Here is an 11,516-nt window from a genome sequence, read left to right as displayed (position 1 = left end):
TCTAGAAAGTATGCCTAACAACTCACTGGCCTCAAAATGGACATACAAACATATCAGCTCAGCTTCACAGCCGTTTATCCCACTCCTGGGATAAAACACTTAAATAAACCGGAAATGGACTCATCTCTCACCCCAGGGAGGTGCTCCCGCCCTGGGGCTCCAGGTATACTCTTGCAGTAAAGAACACCCACCTTTCTCCGACTGAACCTGTCTGGGATGTTGACCTACAGTAGCCTCAGCAGCCCCTCCCGAGATGCCCTTCTGCCCCATGCAGGCTGCAGAGCCCTGGGCCCAGCACCTGTTTCCAGGCCCTTTCCTTTCCCTCTGCTTGCTTCCATTTCCATGCCTTTGTCTCTCCCACACCAGCCCTACCCTTCACCCTGTGCTTTCTCTGCTTGCTTTGCCTTCTCTTTTGTTTCTTCTTATTTTGATGTTGTTTTATATTTGAGTTTTGTTTGCCTGCTTTTTTTAAAACAATTTTTAATTGTGATAAAATATGTATATAACATAATATTTAATATTTCTCATTTTAACCATGTGTAAGTGTACAATTCAGTGGCATTAACTACATTCACAATTCTGTGTGCCCATCACCACCATCCATCTCTAGAATTTGTTCATCATCTTCAGTCTAAACTCTGTGCCCATTAACTACTCTCTTCTCCCCTCCCACCAGCCCCTGGCAACTTGTATTCTGCTTTCTGTCTCTATGATTTTGCCTATTGTAGGTGCTTCATATAAGGGAAATCGTACATTTGTCCTTCTGTTAACTGCCTCATTTCACTAAGCATAATGTTTTCAAGGTCCATCCACATTGTAGCGTATGTCAAAACTTCATTTCTTTCGATGGTTGAATGGTATCCCATTGTGTGTATATAACACATCCATTTATCAGTTCATCTGGGAGGGACACTTGGGTTGTTTCCAGTTTTTAGCTATGGTGAGTAATGCTGTTATGAATGTGGGTATACAGATATCTGTTTGAGCCCCTGCTTTCAATTCTTTTGGAGGTATACATAAGAGTAGAATGCTGGACCAAATGGTAGCTACCTAGCAGTGATGAGATGCTTCCAGAGTTTGCCCCAGGAGAGGGCACTGAAGCAACTTATTACCTTGGAGGCAGGAAGAAGCAAAGCCGAGAATGTGAACTTGTCAAAGAAACAGTGGTCTACAGATCTTGCTATGTGCCATCTTCACAAAGTACTGAAACGTCTACCCTGGGACTTGACTTCTAACTAACTGTGTGATCTCAGATAAGCGCCCCCAGACTGCTCTGAGCCTCAGTTTCCTGTCAGTGAAATGGAGGTAACACCATCTGTCCAGCTTGTATCATGCTACAGTGCCGCTTTGAGCATCAAATGAGAGAAAGCCTGTGAACTGTTTTGTAGGCCAATAATTACACAAATGTAGTGGTAACAGTAGTAAGAAAATGACTGGAAGTCTAAACAGAATTACAGACCTCCATAAACTACACGTGCCTCCTCCAAAGACCTGCGGCTGCCTCCCCAGAGAGTCAGTGCTATCATTTAAGCATTTTTCTCAAGTGCTCAGGAATCATTCCTTCTGATTCCACATGACAGAGTCACCCAGGGATCTCCCCTCCCAAAGGAAGCACCTGGAGAGGTGGATCCTCAAAGGCCACACATGAACTGAGGCTGGAGTCTGGGTCTTAACTATTGGGAAAACATGAGCGCTTTAATCCACACATATGAAAGCATTAATTAATGATCCCATCCCTGCTTCTTCCTCAGCCCCCTGTCCATCAGTCTGATGGTATAATCTGAACTTTGAGAGCCTCATGAAAAGTATCCTCTTTGCTTTTAAAAAATAAAAGAAAAACATAAGTAAGGTACTCACTCCAGAGACCTGGATACACTGGATAACATCATGTGGAAAATCCATCCTGAGAGAGGAAGTTATTCCACTATAGGTCTTCTCAGCCCTTCAAACAGGCTGCTTACGTCTAGGCTGGGCGTCTCTACAGAGAATGGTGTGGAGGCACTGTGCTTGCTCCAGGGAAAGTCACAAAGTGCGGGACAGGCAAAGGTGGAAAAACAATACATTTAAATACAGTGTTCCATTTAATAAAGCCCTAGGAGACAAACTCCTGGTATATAAAATAATCTGGGTTTAAAAACAAAAAAACAAAACCATTGTTGAATAATGCAAAGTTGAGCTGTGGCCTTTGCAGCTGCAGGACTAAAATACTTCCTCAGAGGCTTCATTCCTCTTGCTCAGGGTGGAGTAAACTGGGCCCCACTCAGAGCTAAGAGTGGAGTCTTCAAAATCCATGTTCGGCAGCCAGCCCTCTTCTCTAACTCAGCTGAGTTGAGTTGAGTCTGTTGGCCCAGCCAAACAAGTCAGGCCCATCTCTTCACCTGTCCAGACTTGAGGATTGATTGGCTGGTTATTCTTTTTTTTAATTTGTATTTATTTATTTACTTGGCTGTGCTGGGTCTTAGTTGTGGCACACAGAATCTTTAGTTGTGGCATGTGGGATCTAGCTCCCTGACCAGGGATGGAACCTCCACGGAGTCTTAGCCACTGGACCTCCAGGGAAGTCCCTGGCTGGTTATTCTTTAACTCGTTCACGCTTCAGTGTTACCTCAACCCAACCTTTGCTGTGTAAGCATTTTCTCTCCTAATTGTGTTATGAAAGGATTTTCATCTTATTAAAGGAATTTGAGGTGTTGGCAGGCTAGTTGGAGCAGAGTTAGTCCAAGAAGCCCCTGAAATCACTGAAGGCTTACCCAGCCAGCTTCCAGGTCGGCAAGTTTAATCATCTATGGTGGCCCTCACGTCCCTGCCCTCCACCCTTCTCCTCTCCTCCCTGTCTCCCTAACTTCCATTCTCAAGGAGGTTACTGGCAGCCTATTTCTGGAGAAGACCAGGCAGGGGCAGACCACCCTTATGTTCAAAGTTTCTTCTAGAGCTTCAGCCAACCCCTTCGTGCTCCCATGGGCTGGATGCCTCTTCCCTCCCCACCCAATATCCAGGTGACCTTAATAGTATCTAAGGTAGTATTTAACTGTATTATGCTTGTGCTCTGACACATCCAATGTATCCCTATGCTTCCTATGATATTTTCTTCCCTCTAATCATAAAGATTTGACTTGCCGTACATGTATGTTAAGTCACTTCAGTTGTGTCCGATTCTTTGTGACCCCATGGACTGTAGCCCGCCAGGTTCCTCTGTCCATGGGGTTCTCCAGGCAAAAAAACTGGAGTGGGTTGCCATACCTTCTTCTAGGGGATTTTCCCAACCCAGGAATCAAACTCATGTCTCTTACATCTTGTGCATTGGCAGGCGAGTTCTTTACCACTAGCACCACCTGGGAAGTCCCATCAAAAAAAAAAAAGCAATTCGATGTTTGGAGGACTCTCTCTTCATTATACAAATCCAACATGGCAGAGGTGAAACGGAGTGGGGGCGGGGCGGGGGGGGGCTCACACTGTAGATCGCAGCATGGGTTGGCCATACTTCTCAAAAGTCAATGCAGACTATGACTCGGTATCTTTGGGGTGCGGCTGCAGGTTGTACATTTCTACCAGGCTCGAGGTGATGCCCAGTCTCTGTGACAGCACTCTGATCCACAGATAGCACTTTGAGTCTTGAGGGGAGAGCTCCCTACCTGCAGAGTCCCCAGGTGAGGAAAGTGGTGAGAGGAGGGGAAAGCTAAGGACCAGTTTCCCCATCTGTCTAGCCCCACAGGAATGGCCACCTGGGAGAGGCAGGGTACAACCTCGCCATGTCAGCTTGAGAGGGAAGCGTAGTTCACCTATTCGGGGTGAGGGTGGTAGAGGCAGCAGTGGCAGGAAGTCCAAGAACACCCTGCAGGCTGTTTGTGCCACCCAAGGAAAGAGGAACTGACCTTTTTCTCATGGGGAAGTGCATCTTCTCTGCCCCAAACCACAGGCTCACAACCAGACTAGTTCGAGTGAAGTTCCTGCGATGACCACTGGGCGTGGGCCTGCCTCTTCTGGCCCCCACCCACCAGAGTTCCCTCCCCACTGGCTTGGCTGGCCCCTTCTGCTCCCCTGCTGGAGGACCCAGGCCTCCCACGCAGCAGCAAGCCCCGCTGGCCTTCCCTTGCCAATGTGGTGCCTCTAAGTCCAAACCTGGAAAGGAAAGTTGTGTATACTGACACTTAAATTAGATCCTTGCAATTATCTTTCAATCCTGGCTTGCCCTGTGCTTCTTTATCACTTTTTTTTTTAATAGCTGAAGTTACTCACCCTCCTTTTAAGTAGACTGTGCAAAAGGCATAGGCCAACTTCTGATATATTCCCACAAGCAAAATTAAATACCAGTAACATGTGTTTTAGTGAATTGGGTCCCTCAATTTGCATCTTATAATAAGGATGTTATCATACTGGTTTATAGCTCAGCTCTTTAGTTTTTATCTCTCTGGGGCTAGATTCCCCCTCATGAGTTCAATGTAAGTCTATGAACTAATGCAATTTTTAAAATGCTTTTCTTCTGTGTTAACATTAACACCCTTATGAGTGAAAGGGTTTTACTCTCCAAAGTGTACAGAATGTTTGCATTCACTGGAGGAAGGGGCGGGATATCAGCCTTAGTGATATCCGTGGCTGCTCCTAAGTGGAAGGAGTCGAGTCAGTAATCCAGTCTGCCACTGCAAAAAAGGCTTTTTCACCTCTTTGCGTGGAGACATAATCTCTGGTGTGCTCATTCCCTTACATTTAGATTAATTATAAAACATTGTCACCAGAATATTAAAGTAATGTTTAATACACAGAAGGGAATAAGGTATTCTGGAAAATGCATAATTTCTCTATGATGATTTTGCCAGTTGCATGCAATATGATCTTTTGATTGCCAGCTATAGAAATATTGTGACTAAGCTTTCACTAGCTTTTTATTTTTGCAACCATCCTGTCATAGCACTTTGAAAACTGTAAGCTTGGCCCATCAAAAAAAAAAAAAAAAAAAAAACTAAGGGTGCCCATGCTAGAGAGTTCTCTCGGCTTAGTTCCTGAAGTGAGTGGTGAGAGGGGAGGGTTTTGCAGTGTACAGGGGCAACTTCCGCTTCACCAGTGCTAACACAGCTGGGGGGAGTGAGGGAGTGACCCCCACTCTCTGTACAAACCCAACACAAACACACACACACACACACACACACACATGCATACGCTCTCTGCATCCCTTGAAGGTGTCAACATTCCTAAATGGAAATCTCAAGTCCTCTTGGTTGCTTCAGATTTTCCAAGCTTCCCTGCAGCCACACACCCAGGAGGGATCGGCTGAATCAACACAGAGCAGCAGCAGCAAGTGGAATGTTCCTTGCTGGCAGTGGCTGAAGTGGGACCGACACTCCTCGGGGGACCGCTCCTGGGGATTGGTTACCTCAGCCATCTCCCTCTAGGTCACTGGGCTCCATCCGTGGCTGTGTTGGTTAACAACCAAGTGTGGTTACCAGCGGAGGGCTCTTGTCCTTCGAGGTCTCACATCTGGTCTCTGCAGGTGAAACTTTTCCACTTTGAAAATAATTTTTTTTAAGTAATAATGACAGCAGGAGGAGCATTCTAGCCCCTACACCTTCCCATGAGCCTTTGCCAGGTCGGTCAGTGTTCCCATTCCTCCATCACACCATCCAGGATGCTGGTAGAATTCTTTGAGCTCTTTAAAACTGAAATGAATTTTTAAATATGTGTTCTGTTTATCCATGCCACCTAACAGCAATACACCCAACACCTGTCATCTTGTTTCCGTTCTCATCAAGGCTTCCTAAGCCTCCCTGACCCCCACCCTTTGCTCTTCAAAAATATACTCAATGCATATATGAAAAACTAAGCCCTCTCACCCCAAAAGGCTCTGAGTCTGGAGGCTTAATTACCTCTCCATTTGCAACACGGAGGCCCCTTGGGTCAGAATTAAATGTGATTTCCAGTAGGAGAGGGGATAGGTTTACTCCACTCCTGCCCATCCCACATCTGTTCTGTAGACACAATGACTCCATACACCGGGAAAGGATAAACCCAGCTTCCCCAGCCCAGCTCTGTCGCCTTGACCTTTAACTCCTGGAGGAAAGAGGTGGGAGCCCAGAGCAAATACAGTTTCTGAAGATAAGACTCTGGAAACCTGGGAGTGATGAATATCAGAGATCAAAGCCCAATCATGTTTATAGACAAGGTGTGTTTTCCTATCTGTGTGTGTGGACAGGCAGCCTGCATAAGACATGAGTATGCTCATGTTGTAAACAGGAGCATACATAAGGAATTGGAGGTGGAACTGCACAGAGGCACATGCTTCCTGTACAGACACTGTCATTCTGCTCCTGCTGCTGCTGCTAAGTCACTTCAGTCGTGGCCGACTCTGTGCGACCCCATGGACGGCAGCCCACCAGGCTCCCCCATCCCTGGGATTCTCCAGGCAAGAACACTGGAGCGGGTTGCCATTTCCTTCTCCAATGCGTGAAAGTGAAAAGTGAAAATGCAGTTGCTCAGTCGTGTCCGACTGTTCGCAACCCCGCGGACTGCAGCCTACCAGGCTCCTCCGTCCATGGGATTCTCCAGGCAAGAGTACTGGAGTGGGGTGCAACTGCCGTCATTCTGACTCCTGGGGAAAAATAGAAAGGGCAATTATATGCCAACCATTAAACAGTTGTATGGACATTTGAGTTTCCTAACCAGGTACACGTGATTTTCAGTCATTATTTTGCTAAGGTGTCAACAAGGAAGAGGAGATGTTTAGCTCGAGAAGGGAGCTTGGCCCTCTGCTCCATGGGCTGCATCGCACGTAGGCCTTACTTCCTCCCTGGTCCCCATCAGGGTCTATTGGGAATACTTAACTTTTCCCGTTATACTTTATTTCAGTGGGAGGGGAGACACAGGCCATACTGGTAATATCAAAACGTTCTCAGATGTCAGGGGAAGGTTTCCATGTGTGTTGAATCCCTTTGGGAAGTGCCTGACCACTCTCTTAGCCTGTATTTACATCCTGACAATCTTCCTGAGAGGTGGCACCAGGGCTGAGGCTTGTGGCCGTGGACAAGTCATAGGAATGGGGAGGGGACTCTGGGAGAAACAATGGTGACAGGGAGAATCCGAAATCAGGTTCCCGAAATTATTCTTTATATGCCTTAGATGTCCTGATTTATGACACTAGACAGTCATAGACCAGTCCTGCTTCCAGAAGGCACAGAATGACAGGCAAGAGATATGAGGCATGGAAGGATATTAGATTATATGACTGTAATACAAAAATACAAAGGTCCCTGTTTTTGAAATATAAACTCCAATAGAGTGAAGCCCCAGCTTGCTCAGCCTTACTTTATGCAGAGAACATTTCACTGATTCCAGGTAAACATGCTTGCTTACTTTCAATTCCTACCTTCATTATGAAACTCATCTAATTTTGAGGCCAAGTGGCAATTAAATCTTATTGTTATGGGACATAGCATGTATCAACAAGCAGGCTGCAAGGGAAAAAAGCAACATAATATAACTTATACAAGTAGTCAAGAGAATGAAAAATTTCATAAAACTTCCACCCAAAAGAGGAAAGTCCTTGGAGCCTCCTCTTGTAGCTTTCTGTTCTTTTTCAGTTGAATTTGTCATTGTGCTTGAGATGATAGTAAAGTGTTAAACGCTCCATGAGACCTGATATTTTCAGTTTGTATTATAAACGTGGTCCATCTCTAGGAACTAACTGACCTGCCTGGCTTCAAGGTCTTCATCTTTATGCCCTTCATTGGGTAGGCCTCTATCAACAGTCATCATTTAAGGAAGACCTTTTGTGGGCTTCCACAGTATCGAACTGCTCTAGACTAGGGCAAGTGGGGAATTTAGATATACCATTGAACAATGTGATCATTGCCCACTTGTATATGATAAGGATGACTACATAATCTGACACAAATACTATACTCACAGCAGAGTCCTTCCTCTAGGAAATTGCCAACAACTTCAAGGATCATGTCCTACTAGTCTCTTGGTCTCTGAGTTCCCTGTCAATCCAGTCTATACCTGGTCACACTCTTCCTAAAACTTTTCTATGGGCATACTTTTGAAAGACTTGTTATTGACTATAATGCAAACCCCTTAAGACTATCATTAAAGCCCCTCCACAAAATGGCTCCAGATTAGTTTCCAACCTTATTTTCCATGATTTTCATAGCAAACCTTTTTTTTCCCCTGCCTCACTGTTCTACCCATTGCCCTCCAAGCATCACAACAGTACCTTGAACTGACTTGCCCTCATCCTTTCTCTTCATCATCTAAATCCTAGCCTACCTTTGATGACCAACCAAAAGCTCAACATCTTTGTGAGTCCCAAAGAAATTATCTTCCTTTACATTCCTACAGTTCATATCTCACTTCTGAATTAACCCTATTGTGCATTTTAGTTATTAATTGCTTATTATTTGCTTGTATGTTTATAGTCTTATCCCTCACATTAGGACCAGGAGTAGGGTGTTATAATTTTGGGGGGGGCTTCTTTTTTAAATTATTTATTTGTCTGTTTGTTTTTGGTTGTGCTACACCTTTGTTGCTGCGAGCGGCTTTCTCTCGATGCAGCGAGCCAGGGCTACTCTTCCTGGCAGTGCACAGGCTTCTCATTGAGTTGGTGTCTCTTGTTGGCAGAGCACAGGCTCTAGATACGCGGGCTCAGTAGTTGTAGCGCACAGGCTTAGTTGTTCCAAGGCACGCGGATCTTCCCAGTCCAGGGATTGAACTTGTGTACCCTGCACTGGAAGACAGATTGTTACTCACTGTACCACCAGGGAAATTCTACAGTTTTTCTAGTTATCCACAGTGCCTAGAACTTCACCTTGCACATTGTAGGTAGAGAAAACCAGCTTAGCTGATGCTGATGTTCTGAGAGAGATTGTAGGACTGAATATAGGAGAAGTAAAGATGTCTTTTTCATGCTTCATTTAGATTACATTAGATGTAAATAATCAGTTACAGACAGCTCAGACGGCTGAATACCTGGACGTATCCCTTTATAGGTCATTTATCTTTGATCCCAGAACAAGAACTGTGTTTCTATTACTCCCTCCTTCTAAATTACCTGCTGTTATTTTTTCCCAATAAGACGGGGCCAGATGAAGAAACATCAGTGTATACTCATCTCCACCACTTGAAAGCAACTTTTAAGTGTGCATCCTACTGGTAAGGTATAAAGAATATTCCCATTCATTTGGGAGCTCTGAAGCCCCTTGCCTGGGACTGCTGTCTACGTTGGCAAAGTGAATTATATATTAGCATTTTAACAGGCTCACTGTTCTCACCACATCAACTCAACTAAGACTAGTTATTTAGGAGGATTCTAATTAATTTAATTCTCCACTGGTGGCCATTTCTGACGGGCAATGACTGTGCCTTTTACCTCTTTGCCTCCTTCCCCAGCACTTAGCTCTGTAGGTTGCTTATAGCAGGGACCTAATAAATATTTGTTGATTGAACAAATGAATGAGCCTTACTGCAGATGCATGAGTGAATTCTTCAGATATGCCTAACAAAATCAAACTCATCTTCCCAGCACCAAAGACAGAAATGTAAGCACCATGGGAAATACTGACACTGAGTTTGCTCAGTAGTTAACAGAACCAGAACCCAGTCAGCAACGCCACTTTGCGTATACTTCCTAATCAGTTTAATTAGCATTGTTTTCATATTATTTTCATATGACACCCCCAACCATGGCATTACATATGATGACAAAACTGTAGAATGAGATAGTCCCTGGAGGCCCATATGTAGAGGTTAAGAGAAATCCAGAGTGAGGATTCACAGCAGCAGTACCAATGGTATAACCTCAGACAGGACATTTTAGTGTCTCTAAGCTTCAGTAAAACAGGACTAATAGTAGTAGCTGCCCCCACAAGGTGGTTATAAAGAAGACATAAGAACAAGAACATGCATGGGAAGCTCTTATTGTGGGACTCCCTGGTTGTGCAGTGGTTAAGAATCCATCTTGCAGTGCAGGGTACGCTGGTTCAGTCCCTGATCGGGGAACTAAGTTCCCACATGTCGCAGGGCAAATAAGCCAGTGCACTATGACTAGAGAGCTCAAGTGCTGTAACTAATACCCAAGGCAGCCAAATAAATAAATTAAATATTTTCATTAAAAAAAGAAAACGCTCACTGTTTTTCCCAGAACATAGTAAATTCTCAATAAACATTAACTGGTATTATTATTTCTACTTTAACCTATGTTTTGCTCTTTACCAGGCAAAACAGCTGAGGATAATAAGAGTTAGGTGCTCCATCAAACGTCACATTTTGTACACGGCCTGGCCTTCAGTCTCCAGGCACCAGAAGACATGTGGTGCTTTGCAACCCTTGGTGAGATGCACAAGGTCTGTGGAAGAAGGCTGTCCTCCAAAGCTACCCTCCAGCAGAGTGAGGGGTAGTGAGGGACCTCCAACTTTAAGATGCACGGAAGTGATAAAACTCACCTGAGCATTGCAAATGCAGCCATCTCCAAAATTTGAACATTTTAAAAACACGACAGCTTTAGATTTCAAACAAAAATCATTACAGCTTTTTTTTTCTGTGACATAAACTTATAAAGAAAATGGGTCTGCTAACCAAAAGCAAAGGAAAAGTGACTCAAGATGGACCGCAACCCCACATCCCGAAAGTTATCAAGACTGGTTGTCAATACCCCTCATCCTATGTGGAGTCCAGAGTATTCGTACTATTGTGACTGTTCCGTGCTGCTGGGTGAAAGGAGGTAGGGAGCAGGGTGTGTCCTTCCTTCTTTAGAGGAAGAAATGGGCCTTGAATGGGGTCAGGCACAGAGAGAGGACACCAGTTGGGTGAGCAAGGCAAAAGTAGAGCCAGGATTACAGCCCAGAATTGCCAACTCAGAGACCAGCACTTTTCATCAGCCTGGATCAAAACTACCAGGAGTCCATCCCTATCCATCACCATGTCAGAGGAAAAAGAAAATGCACTCTGGACGAGGGCTTCCCTGGGGGCTTAGGGGTAAAGAATCCACCTGCAATGCAAAAAATCAATCCCTGGGTCAGGAAGATCCCCTGGAGGAGGTCATGGCAACTCACTCCAGTATTCTTGCCTGGAGAATCCCATAAACAGAGGAGCCTGGAGGGCTACCATGGGGTCACAAAGAGTTGGACACTCTGAAGCAACTGAGCATACACACACACACACTGGAAGAAGCTGGAAAATGAAAAGAACTCCACATATAAGGCAAAGTGGCTACCAGCAAATCCATACAAAGGTGACCCCTTTAAAAGAAAACTCCCGTTTCTGGGTTCTGAGCTGCGAGTGAGCTATTGCTCCAAAGAGGAGCATTTCCACTTTCATTTTCCCCCTTAGTGTAGGGAAGCCAGCAACAGGTAAAATCAGGCACTCTGAAAAAAGAGCATGAGCAACACACCTTAGCACCAAAGGGAGAGAATTTTCACGCACATCTCCCTAGGCTTGCTTTCTGTGTGCCTGAGAAGAGAGGACAAATCGGCAGGGAGAGAGGAGCAGAAGGGACAACAGAAGTTCCCTTTGTGCATTACCATTTCAGGAAA

The sequence above is a fragment of the Cervus elaphus genome, chromosome 11, assembly GCF_910594005.1.
Source record: "Cervus elaphus chromosome 11, mCerEla1.1, whole genome shotgun sequence".
NCBI lineage: Eukaryota > Metazoa > Chordata > Mammalia > Artiodactyla > Cervidae > Cervus > Cervus elaphus.
The sequence above is the reverse complement of the archived record's forward strand: the minus strand, read 5'-3'. Positions refer to the sequence as shown.